A 27,843-nucleotide genomic window follows, 5' to 3' on the forward strand; every position below is an offset into this window, starting at 1 on the left:
CCTTCTTCCACCTGTCTGCTTAAGACTAGGATGGCGGGTACTGGGGATAATATTCGTTTACCTTACTAAGTTTTAGGAGCAAACTTAGTGACCTGACCAGCTCCAGCAGCCTTCTTGTCCACGAATTTGATGACACCCACAGCAGTGGTCCATCTCACATCACAAATAGCCAAATATGGATAGCCAGAGAAGCTATTAACACCTAAACTTGCAAGAAGCACATCAACCAGATTTCAAAAATTTGAGGCCATCTTTTAGCCTCTTACCAGAGTGGTGATCAATCTTCTCTTTCTTCTCAGAAAACTTGCAAGCAATATGAGGTACCTGACAATTCAGCAACAGGTGCATAGCCAGCACTGATATGACCCGGGTGGTTTAGGGTAATCACCGGAGTGTTGAAGCCAGCTTCTTCCAATAGTGGGTCATTTTTGCTATCGCCAGCCACAGTGCTATGATGAATATCTTTGACAGTCACATTCTTTACATTGAAATCTACATTATCCCCATGAAGAGCTACATTCAAAGCTCATGATGCAATTCAACAGACTTTACCTTCAGGTGTAATGCTGTTTGGAGCAAAGGTAATGAGTATGCCAGGTTTGAGAACAGCAGTCTCCACTCAACACACAGGGACAGTCCCAGTACCACCAGTTTTGTAGACATTAATGAGAAGAATTGGTGGGCAGGACACAATCCAGAGATTTCAGCACTGACATTACTATATTTATGGGTAACGAACCAAGGCATATCTGTACTTAACTCCAGCATGTTGTCTCCATTCCAACCAGAAACTAGCACAAATGCTACTGTGCCTGGGTTGTAGCCAGTTTTCTTACTGTAGGTGCTGACTTTGTTAATGATTTCCTCATTATCTCTCTGGCTCAAATAGTAGCTTAGTGGAATCCATTTTATTAACACCAACAATTAGTTGTTTCATGACCAGCATATAAGGAACAGAGGGCTTCCCTGGTGGCTCAGTGGGTGAAGAATCTGCCTGCAATGCAGGACACCAGAGTTCGATTTCTGGGTTGGGAAAAATCCCCTGGAGAAGGGATTAGCAACCCACTCCAGTATTCCTGCCTGGAGGATTCCATGGACAGAGGACCCTGGTGGGCTACAGTTCATGGGGTTGCAAAGAGCTGGACACGACTGAGCGACTAACACACACACACACACACACACACACACACACACGTAAGCTAGAAGGGCACATTCACAGATCTGCCCATTCTAGTGTATACCAGCTTCTGATTCAACAATACCAGCAACAGAAATCAATAAGGAGAATCAGTATCAGATATGCCTATAATCATGTTTTTGTTAAATTCCCTGTGTCATAGGCCATGGATGATGGTCATGTAATAATTACCAGTCTTATATTTTCACATGGAATTGTCAACAGTGATACCAAGCTCACCGTTGGTGTTCGGTTTACCCAAGACCCAGGAGTATGTAAAGGAGATCTCTCCCATCTCAGTAGCCTCCTTCTCAAACTTTTCAATGGTTCTTTTGTTAATTCTACCACATTTGTAGATCAAATGGCCAGTCGTGCTGGACTTGCCTGCATCTATGTGTCCAATAATGATGATGTTAGTATGAGTCCTTTCTTTCTCGATCTTGGCTTTAGTGGTGGTTTCCATGGCACCTGTGTTCTAGAAACAAACATATTGTAAAAAAGCTTTACTAAAATAAAATATGGAGAATTTCCCTCAGTTAAGTTACAAAAATGGCCAACTCCTATATAAGCATTTAATCATACACTTGGTGTTTGGAATTTTAGTTAGGGAATTTATAATTATTTCCTCTGTCATCAGCTCTGTGATGAATATATTTGATGTATCTTTTGAATAATCTTTGATGGCATTTTAAAATTATTTGCTTATAGTATCTCTGTCAAGCTCACTAGAAATAGCATTCTTGGAGTTGGGCTGAATTGTACATTCAAAGATTATCATCTCCGTATTTTGATCTAGAAATAAAAGCAGTGCTGTAAGATAAGGGAAAAACATTTATCTGGGAGTCAGGAATTGCAATTCAAGAGACACAGATTTGGGTAGAAACTCAAATGTACCACAAGAAGAGTTAAAAACCAAAAAGTTTTTTTTTTTTTTTTAAGGGAGGAAGTTTACATAAATTGTTTCCCAAGAATTATGATTGATGGTAGCAAACTGGAATCATTCTTATTTATATGTGATTGGTTTCTAAGGCTGTTACTCAGAGTTCAGTGTATAAGCATTCTTTCAAGATATTGTGGCCCAAAGTTCATGTTCTATCTGGGTGGAGATATGCATAGTCTCTAATTCCCCAATGGCCTCCTGCCTGCATTTTAGTGCTCTGTTGGGCATTACAGATTCCATTTCATCACATTTTTTTTTTTTAAATCAAGGTAACTAAGCTGGTGCCTCTGAAGGAATAGAATCTACATAATGCTCTTCCACCTCTGAGATTCCATGATACTATGATTATTGGTTATTTTAAAAGTTTTCTTAATGGATTATATTTTATACATATATGTGTACATATGGAATAAGATATATATAGATATAGATATATATAAAGTGTGTGTGTGCTTAGTCACTCAGTCATGTACAACTCTTTGCTACACCATGGACTGTCTATCCATGGGGATTCTCCAGGCAAGAATACCAGAGGATCTTCCCAACCCAGGGTTCAAACCTGGGTCTCCCACATTGCAGGCAGATTCTTTACCAGCTGAACCACCAGGGAAGCCCTATACAATTTAATGTGGATGTTATATCTTAGAACACAATCCTACAGAAATTAAAATATGAATTTCCCCAGAAACTGAATAAATTATTGAGCTTGATATTTCAAGTTTTGCATTCCATATAATTCACTCAGGAATAAGTAAAAAAAAAAAAAAAAAACAGAACATTGTTTTGGGGAAAGAAAGTAGAAGTTGAATATTGGCAGGTATGATACTTCCAGTCAGATTTTATAAACATAGCTAAAGACAGCCTAAATTGCAAGGTAATGAGTCAATAACACATGCTCATCATTTCAAATCAAATTCTCAAATGCAAGCATTGGAAATACGAAGTGATTTCTCCCAGTATAGTTCATGTGGTTCTATTCTTATTTGCTATTGTGGTGAGATTCATGTTAATCCTGTTATTGATCTAAGAAATAGAGAGTTTGGATAGGGTCCAGAGGAAATGAGGGTTTAAAAAAAAAAAGAAAACAATTAGTGTGTTGACTAGGAAACATTGAACTCTTTGGGGTTATTGAGTTTGGAGCAGGCTAAGGAGAGACTTAATATCAGTTTCTGACTATATAGGCGAGACTATGGTATGATTAACTGTGTGGAACTGATTTCAGTTTCCACCAAGGAAAAGGCACATTTACATGAGTATAGATTTGTTTTGGTCATTGAGAAAATATAATAGACTATGAGACAGCTACAGTCTGTCATTAACTCTAGGATGCCCTGTAGTCAGGAGAAAAAAAGGCTCGTAGCTTACCAGGAGAGACCCCATGAAATGAATGGAACTGCAGTACCAGGCAGCATGCAGACAGGAAGAAATATCTGCTTCCCAGTCAGATAAGTTTTAGGTGGTACCACAAATAAGGATGAGGAAACCATCTGTCCATGAAAAACAAACCTCCAAACACCAAGCCCCTCTCCATCCTTTTCAGTCTTTTGTAATTGGTTTGGGGGATATTGAAAATGGGCCATTGTCTTCTCTGTTATTCCTGTGCTTATTGTACATTAGCAGGGATTGACTGGCCTCAATTCCCTTTGTTTATGTAGATAGCATCTGTGAACTGCAGCATGATCTTTTAGCTCATCTAATATACATGTAAATATGTCTGTCTGTGAGTCACGCTGATTTAGATGAAAGTTCTACTTTCCTCCAGTATAACAAGTTACTTTTTTGGAGTATATTAAGCACTTTGTGTGTGGGGGGGGTCTTTTTTGGTCATTGAGTCAATAATTCACTATTTGGAAAATTAATGCCTTAAATTATATTATAAAATAAATTCAAACTTAAAATGGATTAATTTCTGAAACCTAGACAGTGTATTAAAAAGCAGAGACATGACTGTGCTGTCAAAGGTCCATATAGTCAAAGCTGTGTTTTTTTCCAGTAGTCAGGTATGGATGTGAGAGTTGGGCTATAAAGAAGCCTGAGTGCCTGAATCTTCCTGACTCAGGTTGAACCCACATCTCTTATGTCTCATATCTTTGGCAAGAATTGATGGTTTTGAACTGTGGTGGTGGAGGAGACTCTTAAGAGTTCCTTGGATTGCAAGGAGATCAAATCAGTCAATCCTAAGGGAAATCAACCCTTAACATTCATTGGAAGGAATGATTCTGAAGCTGATGCTCCAATGCTTTGGCTACATGATGCAAAGAGCCAACTCATTAGATAAAACCCTGATGCTGGGAAAGATTGAAAGCAGGAGGAGAAGGGGATGACAGAGGATGAGATGGTTGGATGGCATCACTAACTCAATGGACATGAGTTTGAGCAAGCTCCAGAAGATGGTGAAGAAAAGGGAAGCCTGGCGTGCTGCAGTCCATGGGACTGCAAAGTGTCAGACATGACTGAGTGACTGAACAATAACAAATTTCTGAATACTGGTCATCATCATCATGAATTTTTCTTGGTTATATTTGTTCTATTCTCCAGCTAACTGATTTCCTTCAGTTGTCTTCATAGGTTCCACCCAATCTCGTGGTTGTTGCCTGTGTGTCTGCTAGGTCGCTTCTGCTGTGTTCGACTCTTTGCGACCCTATGGACCATAGCCCGCCAGGCTCCTCTGTCCATGGAGTTCTCCAGGCAAGAATACTGGAGTGGGTTGCTGTGCCATCCTCCAGGGGATCTTCCCAATCCAGGGACAGAACCCACATCTCTTATGTCTCCAGCATTGGCAGCCGCTGTTTTATCATTAGCGCCACCTGGATGGTTGTTGGTCATCAGTAAGCTTAGGTCTTGCTCCTGCCTTTATTGCCCTTTGTTCTGCTAATGTTGTGGACTATGCCTGAAAATTCCAGTCTTGGTGAGGTGTAACATTAAAAAAGAAGCACAGTCAAGCAACCAAAAGTAATTTAATACATCTCCAAAATCACTTTTTCCTACTTCCTTGTAAATCGTGAAAGAACATTTCATCTCCAATGCAGCATGTCTTGGCACCTCATTCCTTCCCTCCCTTTATGTTTCTCACAGTGCTTAGCCTCCCCAAAGCCTCTCTATCTCTCACATTCTTAATAGTCTTCTCAATATTCTTTCACCTCTGATTAAAATCAGAAAAGAAGGAAATGCCAATTAGGCAATGGAGGTAAGACTGAAGCAGAGGCTGTGAATGTTTATTCAGATATTAATAATGTTGTTTCTGTCATGCAGTTATAGCCTTTCGCTACTCTTCCCTAAGGGCAGGCTTCCCTGGTGGCTCGGTGGTAAAGAATCCGCCAGCAAGGCAGGAAACACAGGTTCAATCCCTGGGCCTGGAAGATCCCATGGAGAAGGAAATGGCAACCCACTCCAGTATTCTTGCCCAGGAGATGCCATGGACAGAGGAGCCTGGTGGGCTATAGTCCATGAAGCTGCAGAGTTAGACACGACTTAGTGACAAGACAAGAATTGGGCACAATGAAACAAATCAGGATAAAGAATGAGGAAAGGATCAGATGAAACTGGGGGAGAACTGAGAGTTGGTCCTTGCAAATGCTGAACTCCTCAGCACATCTCTGTACCCTCGGCAGCTGGGTCTCCTAACTCTCCCAAGCAGACTTTAGGGACAATCCTAGGCTTGGGTAGGAGCAACAAACACCTGTTGAAGCTGCTTATCAGTTCAGCATGAACTTAATTTTATTGCTGGTTATTTAAGCCCTAAGAGTGCCAGACTGTGACGGCACATGAGCGGTCAAGAGGAGCTACCCCATGTCCGAGGTCAGGGGTGGCGGCCGAGAGGAGCAACCCCACATCCAGGGAGCAGCGGCTGCATGGGCGCAGGAGGGCCAAGAGGAGCTACTCCACGTTCAAGGTCAGGAGGAGCGACTCATCCACGGTAAGGACTAGCGGATGAGCTTTGCTGGAGCAGCCGTGAAGAGATAACCCATGTCCGAGGTAAGAGAAACCCAAGTAACATGGTAGGTGTTGCAAGAGGGCATCAGAAGGCAGACACACTGAAACCATAATCACAGAAAACTAGCCAATTTGATCGCACTAGGACCACAGCCTTGTCTAACTCAATGAAACTAAGCCATGCCGTGTAGGGCAACCCAGATGGACAGGTAATGGTGGAGAGGTCTGACACAATGTGGTCCACTGGAGAAGGGAATGGCAAACCACTTCAGTACTCTTGCCTTGAGAACCCCATGAACAGTATGAAAAGGCAAAATGATAGGATACTGAAAGAGGAACTCCCCAGGTCGGTAAGTGCCCAATATGCTACTGGAGACCAGTGGAGAAATAACTCCGGAAAGAATGAAGGGATGGAGCCAAAGCAAACACAATACCCAGCTGTGGATGTGACTGGTGATAGAAGCAAGGTCCGATGCTGTAAAGAGCAATATTGCATAGGAACCTGGAATATTAGGTCCATGAATCAAGGCAAATTGGAAGTGGTCGAACAGGAGATAGAAAGAGTGAGTGTCGACATTCTTTGAATCAGTGAACTAAAATGGACTGGAATGGGTGAATTTAACTCAGATGACCATTTTATCTACTACTGTGGGCAAGAATACTTTAGAAGAAATGGAGTAGCCATCACGGTCAACAAAAGAGTCCGAAATGCAGAACTTGGAGGCAATCTCAAAAATGACAGAATGATCTCTGTTTGTGTCAAAGGCAAACCATTCAATATCACAGTAATCCAAGCCTATGCCCAAACCAGTAATGCTGAAGAAGCTGAAGTTGAACGGTTCTATGAAGACCTACAAGACCTTTTAGAACTAACACCCAAGAAAGATGTCCTTTTCATTATAGGGGACTGGAATGCAAAAATAGGAAGTCAAGAAACACCTGGGGTAACAGGCAAATTTGGCCTTGGAGTACAGAATGAAGCAGGGCAAAGACTAATAGAGTTTTTCCAATAGAACATACTGGTCATAGCAAACACCCTCTTCCAACAACACAAGAGAAGACTCTACACATGGACATTACCAGATGGTCAACACCAAAATCATATTGATTATATTCTTTGCAGCCAAAGATGGAGAAGCTCTATATAGTCAGCAAAACAAGACTGGGAGCTGACTGTGGCTCAGATCATGAACTCCTTATTGCAAAATTCAGATGGAAATTGAAGAAAGTAGGGAAAAGGCAATGGCACCCCACTCCAGTACTCTTGCCTGGAAAATCCCATGGACGGAAGAGCCTGGTAGGCTGCAGTCCATGGTGTCACTAGGAGTCGGACACGACTGAGTGACTTCACTTTCACTTTTCGCTTTCATGCATTGGAGAAGGAAGTGGCAACCCACTCCAGTGTTCTTGCCTGGAGAGTCCCAGGGATGGGGGAGCCTGGTGTACTGCCGTCTCTGTGGTTGCACAGAGTCGGACACGACTGAAGCGACTTAGCAGCAACAGCAGCAGCAGGGAAAACCACTAGATCATTCAGGTATGACCTAAATCAAATGATTATACAGTGGAAGTGAGAAATAGGTTTAAGGGTCTAGATCTGATACACAGAGTGCCTGATGAACTATGGACGGAGCTTCGTGACATTGTACAGGAGACAGGGATCAAGACCACCCCCAAAAAGAAATGCAAAAAAGCAAAATGGCTGTCTGAGGAGACCTTACAAATATCTGTGAAAAGAGAAGTGAAAAGCAAAGGAGAAAAGGAAAGATATAAGCATCTGAATGCAGAGTTCCAAAGAATAGCAAGGAGAGATAAGAAATCGCTTCCTCAGTGATCAATGCAAAGAAACAGAGGAAAACAACAGAATGGGAAAGACTAGAGCTCTCTTCAAGAAAATTAGAGATACTAAGGGAATATTTCATGCAAAGATGAGCTTGATAAAGGACAGAAATGGTATGGACCTAACAGAAGCAGAAGATATTAAGAAGAGGTGACAAGAATACACAGAAGAACTGTACAAAAAAGATATTCATGTCCCAGATAATCACGATGGTGTGATCACTAACCTAGAGCCAGACATCCTGGAATGTGAAGTCAAGTGGGCCTTAGGAAGCATCACTACGAGCAAAGCTAGTAGAGGTGATAGAATTCCAGTTGAGCTATTTCAAATCCTGAAAGATGATGCTGTGAAAGTGCTGGCACTCAATATGCCAGCAAATTTGGAAAACTCAGCAGTGGCCACAGGACTAGAAAAGGTCAGTTTTCATTCCAGTTCCAAAGAAAGGCAATGCCAAAAAATGCTCAAACTACTGCACAATTGCACTCATCTCACAAGCTAGTAAAGTAATGCTCAAAATTCTCCACACCAGGCTTCAGCAATACGTGAACTGTGAACTTCCTGATGTTCAAGCTGATTTAGAAAAGGCAGAGGAACCAGAGATTAAACTGCCAACATCCACTGGATCATCGAAAAAGCAAGAGAGTTCCAGAAAAACATCTATTTCTGCTTTATTGACTATGCCAAAACCTTTGACTGTGTGGATCACAATAAACTGTGGAAAATTCTGAAAGAGATGGGAATTCTAGACCACCTGACCTGCCTCTTGAGAAACCTATATGCAGGTCTGGAAGCAACAGTTAGAACTGGACATGGAACAACAGACTGGTTCCAAATAGGAAAAGGAGTATGTCAAAGCTATATATTGTCACTCTGCTTATTTAACTTCTATGCATAGTACATCATGAGAAATGCTAGGCTGGAGGAAGTACAAGCTGGAATCAAGATTGCCGGGAGAAATATGAATAACCTCAGATATGCAGATGACACTGCCCTTATGGCAGAAAGTGAAGAAGAGCTAAAAAGCCTCTTGATGAAAGTGAAAGAGGAGAATGAAAACATTGGCTTAAAGCTCAACACTCAGAAAACTAAGATCATGGCATCTGGTCCCCTCACTTCATGGGAAATAGATGAGGAAACGGTGTCAGACTTTATTTTTTGGGGCTCCGAAATCACTGCTGATGGTGATTGCAGCCATGAAAGGAAAAGACACTTATTCCTTGGAAGGAAAATTATGACCAACCTAGACAGCATATTCAAAAGCAGAGACAAAAGGTCTGTAAATTCAAGGCTATGGTTCTTCCTGTGGTCATGTATGGATGTGAGAGTTGGACTGAAGAAAGCTGAGCACCGAAGAATGAAGAAAAGAATGAAGAATGAAGAAAAGAACAAAAGAATGAAGCTTTTGAACTGTGGTGTTGGAGAAGACTCTTGAGAGTCCCTTGGACTGCAAGGAGATTAAACCAGTCCATCCTAAAGGAGATCAGTCCTTGGGTGTTCATTGGAAGGACTGACGCTCAAGCTGAAACTCCAGTTCTTTGGCCACCTCATGTGAAGAGTTGACTCATTGGAAAAGACCCTGATGCTGGGAGGGATTCAGGGCAGGAGGAGAAGAGGACGACAGAGGATGAGATGGCTGGATGGCATCACTGACTCGATGGACATGAGTTTGGGTAAACTCCGGGAGTCAGTGATGGGCGTGCTGCGATTCATGGGGTCGCAAAGAGTTAGACACAACTGAGCGACTGAACTACACTGAACTGAACTGATTTAAGCCCCATTTCTCTGGTAACTCTGTATTTGTCTGATACCATAATATCAACCCTGAATGAAGGTTTAAGTACCGAGTATTTAAGAGTCTCAGGACATTTTAGGTTAACATTGTAGTTGTGTTGGGGAGGGAGGCTAGAGGGGGTTTCAGGATGGGGGGGACACATGTACACCAATGGCTGATTCATGTCAATGTATGGCAAAAACCACTGCAATATTATAAAGTAATTATCCTCTGATTAAAATAAATAAATTAATTAAAAAAACATAGTAGCAGTGTAACAATCATTCAATAATGCATAAGGCTCTCAAAACACAAGAGTATTGATATTAGAAATACTCATAAATTTTTACAATTTGGACTTGGCATTCATAGTTCACTATCTCATTTATCATATGTACTTATTGATATTTTGTTATGAAGTTTTTAAATGGAGGACATTAGCATATTGGATTCACTTCATTAAACTAAGTATGGAATTTTGGGGGGAATTTGGCTTCTAGATCTAGGACAATGTGCCTTAGAGAAAACTGCTTCTATAGATTTCTCTCATGCACTTTAGATTGTCCATGTAGGTAGGAAAATGACACACTCTACAGTAAATTAGGACAGTGATATTCATGGGTTAAAGCATAACTTAATTATTCAGTTACTTGAGGCTACATAATCACCCAGCCATATCTTTTGATAATGTTCCTTTAAACTTACTGGGAGTAACCAAATTTAGAATGATGTGCTGTCATGCCACTTCTAAGAAACACTGTGTGTTGTCCTTGGTGATTGGCTAGCAGTGCCTGAGAGAATATTGTTCGTGTAAATTTCATTAATTATTTTACTTCAAAATGATGAAAGTGTTTTTTAAAAATTCAGATGAGATCTAAAACAAAACCAGACATAATTTGGGATTCAGAGCCACAAAGGATTTGTTTTAGGAGCAAAACTGTTTCCATGGAGTTACAAAGTATATCTGAGGTTTAAAATTTAGTTAAAATTATCAAGTATTTGTTAAGTTACTGTGTTTAAAATATATTAAACAGTACCATAGAGAGTCAGACATTTGTGATCAGACAAAGTTGGGTTTAAGACAGCCAAACGTTGAAAATGGAAGTGTTAGTTATTGCACAACTGCCACTCCAAGTCTCACTGCATAATTAAGCTCGAGTTGTTATGTGTTCCCTAGAGGATCCAATGCAGCAGTGTATATGTCGCCTCTAGATTTGTCTCCCACAGCACCACGAGTCACGGGGCCTTGGATGATTACTTATTTACTTATATTATTATGCTGGACATCCGGCCACAGCATTTGTGTTTTATTAAAGACAACTGTTATTTCCTCAGTTTGGGGTTTTCCAAGTAAGTAAATATAATTACTTTTCTCTCTTCCCATGAGCTATCTGCAGCATAGATAAAGTATCACTAGTGATATCTGCATAGTAACTTCACAGGTCAAAGGATGGAAACAGTTATAGCCATGGTTAATTGAGACTGGTGTTAGATATCACACTTCCTCTCACTTATAATTTTTAAAAATACAAAAAAATTTCATGTTAAAACAACAAATTATATCTATGAACCAATCTGCAGTGTCTTGATTATAGAGTGATAGTGCTTTAAGTACAAGGCTAGAAAAATAAAGACACCTAAGTACAACCTAAGTATACTTTTTTATTAATTGTCAACATTCCCAAACACTGATTAAAATAACTCTAGTTTGACCTCTGAGGTTGAGAAAGATAATTAACCTTCAAAACTTTATAAGGGTAAAAAGCCATTTTGTGGAGACATAGCTCTGATACTTTAGAGCTTCAGCATGGATTTTTTTTTTTAACTCTTTTAATCATTTCACTATGCAAATTGGCACTCAGTCCTCTTTTCTTGTTCTCAGATCTCTCAGCTTGCATCCTCTATTTGTGACAAAGTATAAATTGAGAGGAAACTTTAAGAAGGTCTGTTTTCCAAACAGAGTATCTTCAGTTCCATGTCAGTCATCCTTTCCCAGGTCTCCATTCTTAAGAACTAATATTGTGAATGAGACAGTTAAGTTTCCAAATTCAGATCTTTATTATTAGTGTTATATTTCATTTTCTACTTCTAGCCAAAGATTACAGAAAGGTGCATTTCTCTTCTTCATAGTACATTTTTTATCAAAAAGTGAAATGTGTTTTCCAGTCATCTTTCAGGCCCTACTTTAGATTCTACCTATTTCTTAAAGATTTCCCTGATAATTCTAGCATGATATTCCCTTTTCTGAAGTTTTATAATTTTTATTATTTTCATTATGTATTTTGGGATCCTAACTACTAACAGTACTGTTTTCTTTATGAATCTTTGAATGTGCATATGGAAATTGAATGACTTATGTTGAAAACATGATGTGGTTTTGTTCCCAGGGTGATAAATGCATTATAAAGTCTCATTATACCTTATGTTTTAGAGATAATTTCCAATGATATATACTGAGACTTTTCTATTCTTTTAAATTTTATTCTTTTGGGGTTCAGCTGAACATACAGTTTGTAAGTTGGGGCCCAATAAACATCTGATTGGGCATTTATGCCTATTGCCATTCATATTTCCTCAACTGTATTAAAATTAAGAAATGATTTGTAACAGCATTTTCACTTCTGTTGTCAAATTAATTTTATGTCATGTTGGTAGATAGCCAAGCTGCCAAGATGTAATAGTTCATTCTTGATTTACTAAAATTAATATAAGTTATTACGTTTATCCCAGACATGATACTGCTTGAACCTCAGGACCATTAAGCTCTGTTTATGCCCTCTTGCCTTTTGAGTAATTTTGGTTGAGTATTTCAGTTCTGCATGCATTTTTAACTTCAAATGCTATTATAATTATAATTTTGTATAGTAAATTTTCCTTAAACATGACCCACTGATATTTTTCTTTCTCTTTTTCCTTGTCAAGGTTTCAATTGGAATGAATCTCCATTTGCCTGAAGAACATTCTCTTTAGATTTTATTTTAGTATAGATATAGCAAAAATCTTCTCTTAGACTTTCATCTGAAAATGGCTTTATTTTAACTTCATTTTTGAAAGAAATATCTATGGTGTGTAGAATTTAAAGTTGGCAGTTATTTTCTTTCAGTGATTAGAAATGTTCCTCTATTGTCTCTGGCTCGTGTCAGTTAAGAATTCAGCTGCCAGCCTTATCGTTACTACTTTAAAGGCAATATATATTTTTTAAAATTCCTGTTGCTTTTTAGATTTCCTTTTTGTCCTTGATATTCCGCAGTGTTACAATGATGTGTCTAGATGTGGTTTTCTTTGTGCTTTTCCTCCGTTGAATTGAGTTTTTCCTCTTTGGAATTCTTTGGGTTGATGTCTTTTATCAGTTTTAGAAAATATTCAGTAACTGACTCTTCAAATACTGTTCCTGCTTCATTCTCTTGCTTCTCTCCTTCTGGAACTCCAGCTATGCATGCCTTTGAGAGGTTCCTGTTTGTCCCATGTAGGCCCATGTCTTTATTTCACTTGTGCAGTGTTTTCCACTTTACTAATCTTTCTGCCTCCAATCTCTGATAAACCCACCTAATATGGTTCTCACTTTCATATATATATTAAAATTTTTTAAGTTCCAGAATATCCATTTGATTATTTTGTAGGTACCAATTTGATCCTGAAAGTCTCAACCTTTTTATTTATTTTGTGCATCTTATCTCTTGTTTTGAATAAATGAATTATAGCTATTTTAGAGTCCTTGTTTGTTAACATCAGTATCTAGATCATATGCAAGTCTGTATATATTGTTGTTTCCCTTGTTTTTCTTTGTCTCTTATTTCTAATTTTTAAAAATTATACACAGGGCATTGTGTACTAGAGAGTCTTAGGGAATCCCAGTGGTATTATATTACCAGTGAGAGGTGAGTTTCCTTTTTCCATGTTAACCAGATAGGATGTGGAGCAGATCATCTGAATTCAACCAGAAGATGAGCTGAGTGAATGCAAGGTTGTAGATTTAGAAAGATTCCGTCTAATTCTTGTTCATTGTCATCATTAGGTATGCCTCTCATGGATTATGTATTATCGGGGCTTTCACATATTTCTTCTCAGTCTTGAAGACTGCCAAGAATGTAGATCTGCTCTTCAGAGGTTCCCCGCTAAGCTTTTTCTCTTCCTGCCCAATAAGCCTTCAGATACAACCAATGTTTTTATAGATGGACTTTAAAATGCGTTTTTCAGGAAAGTAAAGCACAAAGCAATTGCAGCAGATTTCACTCTCCCTTTTAGAAAATTTGGCTCAGTTAACCAGAGCCCCACTCAGCATCAGAACCCAGCAAATATCTTTCTGGGCAAACTAGATGCCTTCTGAGATTCTAGCTTGCTCTTCAACTCACAGAAACATTCAGAATAATGTTTGTTGTCCTTCAGTTGATAAGTGGTGTCCAATTTTTGCGAATCCATGGACTGCAGCATGCCAGGCTTCCCTGTCCTTCACTATCGCCCCGAGTTTGCTCAAACTCATGTCCATTGAGTCAGTGATGCCAACCAACCATCTCATTCTCTGTTTTCCCCTTCTCCTCCTGCCCTCAATCATGCCCAGTATCACAGGCTTTTCCCATGAGTCAGTTCTTCACATCAGGTGGCCAAAGTATTGAAGCTTCAGCTTCAGCATCAGTCCTTCCAATGAATATTCAGGGTTCATTTCCTGTAGGATTAACTGATTTGGTCTCTTTGCTGGGCAAAGAACTCTCAAGAGTCCTCCAGCACCAGTTTGAAAGCATCAATTCTTTGGCAGTCAGCCTTATTTATGGTCCAACTCTCACATCCATACATGACTAATGGAAAAGCTATGGCTTTGACTATATGGCCCTTTGTCAGCAAAATGATGTCTCTAGCTTTTAATACACTGTCTGGGTTTGTCATAGCTTTTCTTCCAAAGGAGGAATCTTTTAATTTCATGGCTGCAGTTACCATCTGCAGTGATTTTGGAGCCCAAGAAAATAAAAACTGCCACTGTTTCCATTTTTTTCCCCATCTATTTTCCATGAAGTGATGGGACCAGATGCATGACCTTAGTTTTTTGAATATTGAGTTTTAAGCCAACTTTGTCACTTTCATTTTTCACTTTCATCAAGAGGCTCTTTAGTTCCTCTTCACTTTCTTCCATTAGAGTGGTATCATCTGCATATCTGAGGTTTTGAAATTTCTCCCAGCAATCTTGATTGCAGCTTGGGATTCATCCAGCTTGGCATTTCACATGATGTACTCTGCACAGAAGTTAAATAAGCAGGGTGACAATATACAGCCTTGACATAACTCCTTTTCCAATTTTGAATCAGTCAAAAACCATGGAACATGTTGTTCCATATCCAGTTCTAATTGTTGCTTCCTGACCTGCATACCGTTTTCTAGGGGACAGGTAAAGTGATCTGGTATTCCCATCTCTTAAGGAATTTTCTGCAGTTTGTTGTGATTCACACAGTCAAAGGTTTTAGCATAATCAATAAAGCAGATGTATATATATTTTTTAATTCTCTTGCTTTCTCTATGATCTAATGGATGTTGGCAATTTGATCTCTGGTTCCTCTGCCTTTTCTAAATCCAGCTTGTACATCTGGAAGTTCTCAGTTCATATACTGTTGAAGCCTAACTTGAAGGATTTTGAGCATTACCTTCCTAGCATATGAAATGAGCGCAATTGTACAGTACTTTGAACATTCTTTGGCATTGCCTTTCTTTGGTATTGGAATGAAAACTGACCTTTTCCAGTCTTCTGGTCACTACTGAGTATTCCAAATTTCCTGGCATATTGAGCACAGCACTTTAACAGCATCATCATTTATGATTTGAAATAGCTCAACTGGAATTCCATCACCTTCACTAGCTTTGTTCATAGTGAGGGTTCCTAAGGCCCATCTGACTTCATACACCAGGATGTCTGACTTTAGGTGAGTGATCACACCATCATGGTTATCCAGGTCATTAAGACCTTTTTTTGTATAGTTCTTCTGTATATTCTCACGACCTCCTCCTAATCTTGTCTACTTCTGTTAGGTCTGCTTCTATTAGGTCTGGAGGGCTACAGTCCATGGGTTGACTAACACTGTTAGTCCGACTAACATGTCCAACTCTTTGTGACCCCATGGATTGTAACCCACCAGTCTCCTCTGTCCATGGGATTCTCCAGGCAAGAATACTGAAATGGGTAGCTATTCCCTTCTCCAAGGGATCTTCCTGACCCAGAAATTGAAGCCAGGTCTCCTGCATTGCAGGCAGATTCTTTACCCTCTATCCATCAGGGATGGGAACTATTTAAATTGACCTCCAAGGCCACCTGATATATTATATATGCTCAATTCATATTTGTTAATTATTAAAAATGTATAATTCAAATACCAACTATTTTATTTAGAGATATAGTTAAGTACTCACATTTTGGAACTACTCTCCCTGTGTTAAGATTCTAGCCATATCCAGAAGACTCAATGACATAAATCAAAGCAAGATCCTCTATGACCCACCTCCTAGAGTAACGGAAATACAGACTAAAGCAAACGAATGGGGCCTGATTAAACTTAAAAGCTTTTGCAAAGCAAAGGAAACTATAAGCAAGGTGAAAAGACAACCCTCAGAATGGGAGAAAATAATAGCAAATGAAACAACTGACAAAGGATTAATTTCCAAAATATACAAGCAGCTCATACAACTCAATACCAGAAAAACAAACAACCCAATCAAAGCATGGGAAAAAGACCTAAACAGGTATTTCTCCAAAGAAGACATACAGATGGCTAACAAACACATGAAAAGATACTCAGCATTGCTCATTATTAGAGAAATGCAAATCAAAACTACAATGAGATATCACCTCACACCAGTCAGAATGGCCATCATCAAAAAGTCTACAAACAAATGCTGGAGAGGGTGTGGAGAAAAGGGAATACTCTTGCCCTGTTGGTGGGAATGTAAACTGATACAGCCACTATGGAACATGCTATGGAGATTCCTTAAAAAACTAGGAATAAAACCATCATATGACCCAGCAATCCCACTCCTAGGCATATACCCTGAGGAAACCAAAAATGAAAGAGACACATGTATCCCATTGTTCATTGCAGCAGTATTTACAATAGCTAGAACATGGGAGCAACTTAGATGTCCATCGACAGATGAATGGATAAAGAAGTAATGGTATATATACACAATGCAATATTACTCAGCCATAAAAAGGAACACATTTGAGTCAGTTCTAATGAGGTGGATGAACCTAGAACCTATTATACAGAGTGAGGTGAGTCAGAAAGAGAAACATAAATACAGTATTCTAACACATATATATGGAACCTATAAAAATGGTACTGAATAATTTATTTACAGGGCAACAAAAGAGAAATAGACATAGAGAATAGACTTATGGACATGGGGAGAGGGGAGGAGAAAGTGAGATGTATGTAAAGAGTAACATGGAAACTTACATTACCATATGTAAAATAGATAGCCCACAGGAATTTACTCTATGGCTCAGGAAACTCAAACAGGGGCTCTGTATCAACCTAGGGGGTGGGATGGGGAGAGAGATGGGAGGGAGCTTCAGAAGCGGGGGGACATATGTATACCCATGGCTGATTCATGTTGAAGTTTGATGGAAAAACAACAAAATTCTGTAAAGCAATTATCCTTTAATAAAAAATAAATTAATTTAAAAAATACCCCCTTGAAATGGGCAATGAGACAAGTCTACCTTCTATCACTCAAGATTGTACTGGAGGTTTGAGACAGTCCATAAGAGGCTAGAAAAGGAGGAAGGGGTCACATTAATCTCAGATAACAGGGCTACATATGCAGAAAATCCAAGAGTCTATGAGCTATTAAAACCAATAACTGAATTAAAGCAAGGTTGCACAATAAATGTAAAGATCAATTTGCATTTTTATATAGCAGTCACAACTAACAGCAAATAAAATTTAAAATGACAAAATCTGTAATTGCATAAAAACATCAAATATCTAACAATAAATATAATGAAAGATGGGAAAGACCATCACATCAAAAAAGAAAAAAAAAAAAAATACAAATCAGGGCTTTCTTGGTGGCCCAGGGGTTGGGAATCCACCTGCCAATACTGGGGATGCAGGTTAGATCCTTGATCCAGGAAGATTCCACATGCCATGGGGCAGCAAAGCCCAGGGGCCACAACTAATGAGCCCATGCTCTGCAACAAGAAAAGTCACCTCAATGAGAAACCCATGCACTTCAACAAAGAGTAGCCTCTGCTTGCCACAACTGGAGAAACCCTGTGTGCAGCAACAAAGATAAACAAAGATAAATAAGTATAGCCACAAATGAATAATAAAATATAAATAAAATTACAAATATTTTTCAAAGAAATTTAAAATGATCAGATTTATAGAAGTCAATACCATGTTCATGAATTGGAAGACTCAATTTATAAAATGTATCAATCAGAAAAGCAGAATCACTAAAACAAGATGAAATAAATACATATTGTATATACACACATGTGTATCTATGTTTACGTGTATATTCATGAGATTTATCATATAAATTTGACCATACATGATGTGTAAGCTGATTAAAGAGTCTCTGTTAAAAAAAAAAAAGATTCTAGCCATATCATTACTAGCTGTGTGTATTTGGGTATCTATGACTTATCTATAAAATAATGAAAATAATAACCACATTAGTTGGTTGCTGTGAAGATTAAATAACAACTAACCAGTGACTTGAACCTGATAAATCCTCCATAGTTTGAGGAAAACATCTTCAATACCATCATCGTTATTGTTGTTGCTGTTTTAAATATTTTTTATTCTGAGCTTTATTTTCTGCTCCAATCCATGCATTCTGCTGCTTTCAAAGTTTCTTAACCCTATACATGTACTGCTCTAATGACTTTAATATAGCCTAATATTGTAACTCTTTGGATATAGTCATTGTTGAATAGTTTTAGATTTTTAATTTGCTCAACTAGGAAATGTGCTGTTTTAATCCTCCTCCTCCTCCTTATTATCATAATCATTTCCATCATTCTCATCATTCATCATTTGCAGTGGTTAATATATAGCAAACACTATGTGTTGAATGAAGGAATGCAAAAAGGAATGAGGAGTGAAATAGCATTTCCCATATATGCTAAGACAGCAAAAGAATTAAACATACTATACAGTATATTCAACATCTAAGCTTATGTGTGTTTTAGTTTTGTTCAGATCTATATTAGTACATTAATTATCTAGAACCAGTGAGAGAGAAAACAAGGTTGACAATGCTTAGATGATATAATGCAGATGAAAGCAAATGTCTTCATGGCATATAACAGGAAGATCAGTGTTGCTTTACTTCAGATAAAGGGTTATAAGAGAATTGAATTGTTACAAGGGGCGCACAGTAGTTTAAGCCTGGCAAACTCAACTCATCTGTGTCATAGTAGTAAAAGCATATATAGGTTATGAGTGGAGGTTCATTTTTACCAAACAGTATCATCTATCACATTAAATTTTGTTAACTTAAATTTTATGTGTTCATTTTTCATATTTATTTTACAAACTATTTTGGTTTTTAAATTATATAAGAATTAATCAGCTTAAGAATATATTTTTAAGTACATAGATTTCACATGTATTAATACTGAAATAGAATAATAATAAAATAATCTCAGACTTGGACTTTATGAAATGTTTTCCTTTGAAAGGAGATGATGCCTTACTCAGACTTGTGTAAGCACCATATGACTGAAGTACTTATTCAGTAGAACTCCATCTGAGCACAGCTTGTTAGCCTTTAGATTTGAATTATATGTGCCCTGAGAAACATCACAGAAACATACCAAAGCCCAATATATCAGAGTTAATCTGTGATGCAGGCATCAGTCCAGCTGGTACATTCTACTGCTGTGAGTACTTCACTCTATTTTCAGTGGTAATTTATTTGGCATTCAGATGGAAATCTTGTGTGGGAGTAACAAAATAGATGCAAGTCCTGAGCTGCCCAGTTCTTCTCCTAAGAGTCACCATGTGAAGATGCACAGTTTTGCACTGAGATGGTTGGTAATTGCCTGTTCCTCTCCCCTTTTCTACATATATATGAGCTATCTTGAATAAATGATAAATAACTTCTTTTTTCCCCTACTCCAACAACTAAGTTTCATAAATAGAATTAGCTACTTCTCTTAATACATTCAATTATCTGCTGATTCAAGCATCTTCAGGTCAAATGCATTAGAAAACAGCTAATTATGCCATTTCCCATGGGTAAGAAAATCTTTAAATTTAATTAAAAGACCTTAACTCAACTCCTTCACATTAGGGTCTACTTCCCAATAGATTTTCTACAGGGTGACTTAAAGAACAAAGTTCAGTATTCAAATTAGCAGCAACTATTACTTATTATTTCTTCCTCTTTAAAACAAAATTATTTTTAGTTGAGGATACTTTGATTGTTAATTGTATTCTCTCAGCTATGCCTCTGCATTCACTCTTAAAAGCATAGATTAATTGAGAAAGCTTGCTTGCTTATTTTAAAGTTGTTTACTTTCTATATCTTGTGCCAATAATGCACCTTACACCCAGACTACCATTTCTCAATCTCAGTATTCTCTTTGACACAGTAATCAGCATATAAGCAGTGGTAGTAGAAAAAAGTCTTAAGAGAAAAAAATGTTAAGCACCACATCTGAGTCCTGTAGGGTTCAAATATACAGGATGTTTTGACTTTTATGAGAGAAAGCCACAAAAATATTTTTCTACTTCTTCTGTAAAAATAGGAAAATTGGAATACAGAGAGCTACCTTAGTTTAATATCTTGCAGAAAAGCATAAAAATCAAGGGAAATGGTGTATTTTTTTCTTTAGTTTCACGAGTTTTACTTTTTTTTTTCCTTAGAACAAACTTGTTTTTCATTAAAAGTTGACCATACATAGAGAAATCCAGAGGCTGTAAGAAAGAAAGCAATCTGGAGCAAAGTAATTATATATTACCTGTCGGTTTCTCCCTCTCATCCAATCTCTGTCCCTCCTTTCTCATTCCCATCCCTGCTGCTGCCCCTTTCTTTTCTTCTCTTCCCTCCCTCTCCCTACTCCCCTTTCCATTCCCCTTTCTCCTTTTTCTTCTTGTTTGACCAAACACTCCTAGAAGACATTAATATGTGAGCAAAATACTGATCCTTCAACGTTGTAATGGGCGAAGCTCACTTCTACTCCCTTGCCTTTCTTATTTGAATCAGAGTCACTGGAGAGTAACTAATGATGTTAATTGTCCTACTAATGCAAGGAGTGGGCACTGGGGAGCCACTGGAAATTTTTGAACAGAGAAATGACATCAAGAAAGTGATCTTTTAGGAAGATTTATCTGTCAGCAATGGGCAGGAAGAATTAGAATTGGAGGGTGGTACATATGTGAGTAACGTTTATGATTCTCAGGTAGAAGATGTTAGGGTTTTAAGTAGCCCAGCATAGTGAAAATGGAAAGCACTCATATTGGAAGACAGGAAGAAATAACTCATGATAGATTGGATATAGAAAAGAAAAAAATAGAGGTGAGTCAAAGATTGTCTCCTGCTTTCAAGCCTGAATGACTAAGGAAAATGGAGATGTTATAAATGGGAGCTGATTAGCAGAGTGGATTGGGTGAAGAGAGTAAATTCAGTTTTAGGCAATTAGCCATTCAATGTTGTGTGGCTAATTCCAGATGGAAATGACCAAATCAATTGGGGAAATTTGGAGAAAGTTGGAGAAACTGAGAAAAACCCTACCTCAGTTGCTTTGACAACTCCCTGAACCTTTTATTTTCTCAACAGTCAGAAGCCTTGGCCTTAGATTAATGGAAAGTATAGGAAAAGAAAAAGAGAGGAACCTAAAAGTTTAGGCTATGATAAAGCTTCTTTCCTAATATGACAGACTCTGAGAAATAGCTAAGCCTCCGGGGGAAATCTGGGGCCCCTGGTAACTTACTTGATCAGAATTGTTGAATCGAGAGATGTCCCTCACACTTAAAAACTCTGGGCTATGCTTTGTAATATTAGTCTCTGTAGATAATAAAAATTCAAAGTAGAAGAATTGAAACTTCATGTCCTAAGAGTGCAGTCTTTTGAAAAGTAATACATATGATCCTAAAGTGGAAAGTGAAAGCCCCTTAGCTGTGTCCAGCTCTTTGCGATCCCATGGACTATTCAGTCCCTGGAATTATCCAGGCCAGAATACTGGAGTGGGTAGCCTTTTCTTCTTCAGGGGATTTCCCCAACCCAGGGATCAAACCCAGGTCTTCAGCGTTGCAGGTGGATTTTTTGCCAGCTGAGCCACCAGGGAAGCCCAAGAATACCGAAGTGGGTAGCCTATCCCTTCTCTAGCAGATCTTCCTGACCCAGGAATAGAACCAGGGTCTTCTGCATTGCAGGTGGATTCTTAACCAACTGAGCTATCAGGGAAGCCCTATATGTGTTATAAATCCCTTGATGTTACTTTGGTCACAAAGGAACCCAGCATGAATGTTGCTGCCTAGGGCAATCAGAACCTAGGGCCAGGTATCTTCAGCCAAGAGTAAAGGGGGAGTTGAAAACAAATCAGCGATTCAAGACTATTCAAAGCCAGACCAGAAAGCCCATAACATTTCAAGGAGACACCAAGGCCTGAGTTCAGATTTAGCTTAGCCACTGCTTTATTCTGTATAAAGAGGTGCACGGGTAGGAGCAGAAAACTGAGTTATGATACTCACTGTCTGAACATGCCCCATGCTTTTATGCCTCCATGTGGCTGGTCCCTCAATCCGGAATTCTCATCTCCTTGAGGAATAACAATGCTAGCACATTTTCAATAGGGCATCCTGAGAAAATCCTTCCTGAAAAAAAGGAGAAATACTTGTTAGAGAAAGCCTCAATAATGTTGATATTTATAATTCCTAATATTTGAGGCAGAGTACTATTCTTTACAACTGTATGAGGTCAGTGCTTTATCCTTATTTCACTAATGAAAAATAACTTGCCAAAAGTATCACACAGTTGTAACTGCCAATGTCAGTATTTCAATCAAAATCTCTAATTTAAACTCCTTGTTCTTAACTATTATGTTGTTGGGAAACCACTTATGTTCTCAAATCTGTTGGTGAATATTTGAAATAAGAAATGCTTACACTAATCACAACTATGTTGACTAGTTTGGGTATCTACCCTTCCTGACTGCTAGAAAAACTCTACAGGATTTACAGGCTAAGGCAGGGAGCAAAATAGTAATAGTTTTATTATCTCACACATTTTTTCATTAAATCAAAAAATTAATCAAATAATTTCTTAAAGAATTCTAAATGTTCCACCCTAAATTAGGCTACAGTTAAATTAGTTTATCATCAAAGATGTTTTATAATTTGGCTCCACCTTATAAACTAAAACTTATTCAATTCATTTCTAAGTCAGACATTATGGAGAGGTAGGAGTGTGCCAGTCATTAAAATGGGGAAAAGAAATAAAGATGGAATAAACACATTTCTCCAGGATCCTATAGACTTGTATGCATTTAAAGGCAATGTTCTAGGTGCTATATTGAAGGTATATTTTAGTATGATCCACGCAGACATAAAATGATAAACTACCTGAAAAGGTAGGATAAGGTAAAAGAGAATGTGAAATTTGAGCTGGGTATTGAAATGCAAACAAAAATTTATCAGGCAGAGAGGAGATAGAAGGGCTTCTCAAGCAGCAGCAGAGCAAAGCATGAGAATCTAAAATAATATCATATGTTCAAATAATGGCAAAGAGCTCAGTGAAGGACCAAGCGATTATATGCATGAAAGAAAACAGCAGAAGAAAAGGCTTGGAATGCAGCATGGGACCAGATTGTGAAAGCTCTTGGTGCCACGCTAAGGATTAAACAATAATTATGGGTTTTAATTGTTTAGAAACTAACACTGATTTTCTTTTTCACATTCAGTCTCAGGTATATGCATAAAAAATACCTAGAAAGTTATAATTTGCTTATGCCCCTTGTCTGTAGAATCTGTTGTCCACACTACAGTAAGGGCCAGGGAGAAATTCTTTCCTCTTCATCTCCTAATATGATTAATTTTGCACATATTTAAACCTGAGATGAGTACTTATGCTTTTATCTCCCAGGTTTTCTGAGAACAAAAAAAAATTTAAATCATGAGTTTTAGGAAGGGACATGGACATCCGTGGCCAATTCATGATAATATATGGCAAAAACCATCACAATATTGTAAAGTAATTATCCTTCGATTAAAAAAAAAAGCTTATCCTTGAAGGGAGTAAAAGGTGAATTGAGGAGAGGGAAATTTTCTCTTTTTTCCTTATATATAAAATGTTATATATAATGTTCTAATATAGCCATAATTTTCTCTACATTGCACTCCAATATACCATGCCAGTACATTTCCAGCCTGTTCCTTTTCTCATGTTTTCTCTATGTTCTTAGGGATAGCGTGCTTCTCCTTCTTCACTTCCAAATCCAAGGCTATCTTTCTTTCAGGCAGAAGCAAGTCCTGGCTCCTCAGTAAGGTATATTCACCCAGATTCTTCAGAAGCAAGCACTGTGATAAGGATTCTTGAGCAAGTGAATTATGAAGAAGTATACTTGAGAAAAACTGGCAAGAGAGTGGGGGAAGAAGGACAGGGAAGAGGATAAGTCAGACACAGGTTCAAGGCCTAGCTCAGTTCTACAGGGAGCTCTGGAGTGTACATTTTACCTCAAGTGTGTACTGCCCCCATACAAGGGAGCTGAAGTTTGATTCAACCACACCAAAAAATCATTGGTTGTTGGATTTTCCCAGGAAGGAGGTGTGGGCAGTGCAAACTACTAGGCACTTCAGATTTTCTGCACCAGCAGGCAAAGCTGCTCCAGCGTCCCAAGGCCAATCCTTGAAGGCAGTTGCAGGTGGAAACCATTAAACGCAAAGCACACAGAAGCTGGGGTCTGGATGCAGAGAACAATGGGAATTCTAGGGGCACTGGATGGAGCAATGCCATGTTCTGGTAGAACCTGCTCTAGTCAGACTGGTTTGTTTTTAAAATTCTTGTGAGTTATTTTGTCTGCCACTTGGACAGTGAACCTATGCTTCTTTTAAGTGTTCCTTGGTGCTTAGGTGACTTCTTGGCACACAGAAGGAAAACATTTTTTTTCCCCCAAGTAATCTTGGATCTCTAGGAAGAATTTCAAGCCAATTTACCCTCTTGAGATTCTTTTATATGTGAGGAACCTATCAAAGTCCAGGGAAGATCTTTATTGTATGAATATCTGCTTAGGTGCACCTCAGAGCCCAATTTACTCCTAATATGAATTCTATGCTATTTCTAAGAGTCTACAGCAACTCCTGTAGTTCAAGAGTATGAGGTAATGCATCTGTCAATCCAAGTGAAAAACCATAGGAATGGAAACTAATTTAGTCTGCTGATGGTAAAGCATCAAGGGGTCCTTGGTGACTCCAAAATGCAGTTTGCCAGCATGGAACCTGTTCAAATGCAATAAGTCTCCCAAGTTAATGCACTGGAAACTGGCTCAATGAGACTACTTTAAAATAAAGAGTATAGTAGAAAATTGACTGTCAGCCATGTGAACAGACAGTAGGCCTTTTCTTTTTTTCATTTCTCTATTTTTCATAGGTGGATAGCAATCTAAGAAATTTACATGTAGAAGGAGGCCTGGGAAATTGCTTAACTCAGGCACCTTTCAGCCTGGGATGTTAGGAACAAAGTGATGCCCACTGAATTTTTAGAATCCAAATTCAAAATGAATATATTGTAGTTACAGATGTATCTCCTCCTTTGTATCATTTCACTGTTTCTGAGGGAAAAGGAAAAAAGCCTGGAGAAAGTGTGTTTCTAATGTATATGATTTCCCCCTTTTATCTGCTGCCAAGAATAAAATAGTAACAACTTCTTTTTGGTGAAGTGAAGTGAAGTTGCTCAGTCCTGTCTGACTCTTTGGGACCCCATGGACTGTAGCCTACCAGGCTCCTTGGTCCATGGGATTTTCCAGGCAAGAATACTGGAGCAGGTTGCTATTTCCTTCTCCAGCGGATCTTCCCGACCCCAGGGATAGAACCCGGGTCTCCCGCATTGTAGGCAGATGCTTTACCATTTGAGCTACCAGGGAAGCCCCTAAAGAGCTAATCAAGGGTCAGCTGGGTACCTGCCAGCTGGCTAGTTCGAAAGAGTAGATCAAGAGAAACCTTACAGCCCGATTCCACTCATTGCTCTAACTTTGTCTTCTTAGCTTGACCTTTTTCAGTCTAGAGATATGAAAGACTGGCTTGGTAAAGCTTGTCCAAACTCTTATGGTTGGAATACTGAAGAACGGCTGCTGGAGCCATTAGATATTTTGGATTAAATTTGCTTCATCAGTCGTTACACTTAAAAGACAAGGAAATCTTGCATGTAAATATCAACTCTCAATAGCTTATAAATAATTTCTTTACATCCTTCTTCTGTTATTATTATGAATTCCCTTATTTTTAAAAATTGTTTTACCTTTATGAAAATATCAGCTATAAGGCTGAAGGATTAAGGATTTTAGATTCCAGCTAAGTATACTACAGAACACTGTACAATTCAGAGTGGATCACTGTTCTTTACTTGATGGGGGTTATAATATGAATTATTAGTAAAAATTCCAAAGGTTGGCATCAGGGAATTCTGGGGAGCTGAGAGCATAGTGAAGGGAACTATGACAGACATCTTAGCATCAGATAGGAAAAACAAAACAAAAACCAACAAACCAAACAAACAGATAACAAGTTTTCTTAGTATAAATCTAACATGAAACAATTATCTAAGATAAAATGTCAGTAATCCCTGTCATTTGTGCAAGGGAGTACTATTATATAGAAATATTAGAAAAAGTGTTTATGGTAATACTTATAATTAAGATCATATACATATCTTTATGCTATTCTAGTTGTAATATATTAGTTATTTTAATTATTTGGATCTCATCGCTTTTAAGGCAAATCTATTTCTACAATCACATCATCTCATCATTTATTCACACAACAAGCATTTTTTGAGCACTTCCTGCTTTCAAGGTCCAAAGTTATGCACTCTGGATTCAGTGGTCACTTCCTTTCAAGTTGTTTACAGCCTACTCGGCTGTGATAGTCAGGGCTCTCAGTTTGCAAGCTATAGGAGATTTGAAGGAAAATAATTTCATTGAAGTAGTTCAAAGAGCCACCCAGAAAGAGATTCAAGTCAATACAAGCCAGAAACAATGCCCAAAATGAACCACAGTAGAAGCAGCACGGGCATCCGTGCTGCAGGCACAAACACTAGAGCCTGCAGCTTGTCCTGGAGACACGTCTGGGGCCCGCCCTGCAGGCTGTCCCTTTCCCCTCTGCCCCTGCTGCCTGACCTGACACTGCTGTAATTACTGTCAGCATCACCCGAAGAGTTCCCCCCAGTCTCCACCTCTTTCTCTGCATTATTGGTCTTTTGGATCTGTTAAATGGTGAGCCTGGTTTGTGTGTCCGGGCTTAAGTAAAAGACAAGTCAGGAAAATGAGTATCTGACATGTTCAGCTTTTGTAGTAGGATTTTCCAAATTTAAGAATGGTATAGGCTATACAGTAGGTGGAGACAAATATTGTTTGACTCCATTTAAATGAGGTGCCTAGAATAGTCAAATTCATGGAGTTAGAAAGTACACTGGTAGATGCCAGAGGCTGCAGGGAGGGACCAGGAGGGGGAATGGGAGTGTAGTGTTTAACGGGGACAGAGTTTCAGTTTAGGAAAGTGAAAAATTTGGGAAATGGATAATTGTGAGAGTTACACAACAACGTGAATGTAATTAGTGCCACTGAACTGTACAGTTAAATATGGTTAAAATAGTATGTTTTACATTATGTGACTTTTGCCATAATGAAAACAAACAAAAGAGAATGGTATTGGCATACAGGACAACCACAGTGACAGATGTCCATTGCAGTCCCTGATTTTAGTTACCCCAAATCAACGTGAACTCTTCTTTCCTTGTTTACACAGCCTGGTCTAGGGTGTTTATAAAGAGATGAGCTTACAGGATTTACTGATAAGAGAATGAAGTCAGCATGACATAGAAGTTGCTCTGGTTCGTTTATGATTTTTCTCCGAGTACATGTTTCGTGTCATCCACGGATCACTAGTGACTGCTCACACCGCTGTCACAAGGAGCTGTGGAGGGGCACAGTGCTGCACGTGGCGCCCGTTCATGCTCTCCCTCGTGCTTATTTCAGGCAT

General features: G+C 38.6%; 1 pseudogene; it reads right to left on the bottom strand.

The window, feature by feature from the left end:
• On the bottom strand, positions 1–27,843 carry LOC123328308 (annotated as a pseudogene).

This window comes from Bubalus bubalis, chromosome 11 (genome assembly GCF_019923935.1).
Source record: "Bubalus bubalis isolate 160015118507 breed Murrah chromosome 11, NDDB_SH_1, whole genome shotgun sequence".
Taxonomy (NCBI): domain Eukaryota; kingdom Metazoa; phylum Chordata; class Mammalia; order Artiodactyla; family Bovidae; genus Bubalus; species Bubalus bubalis.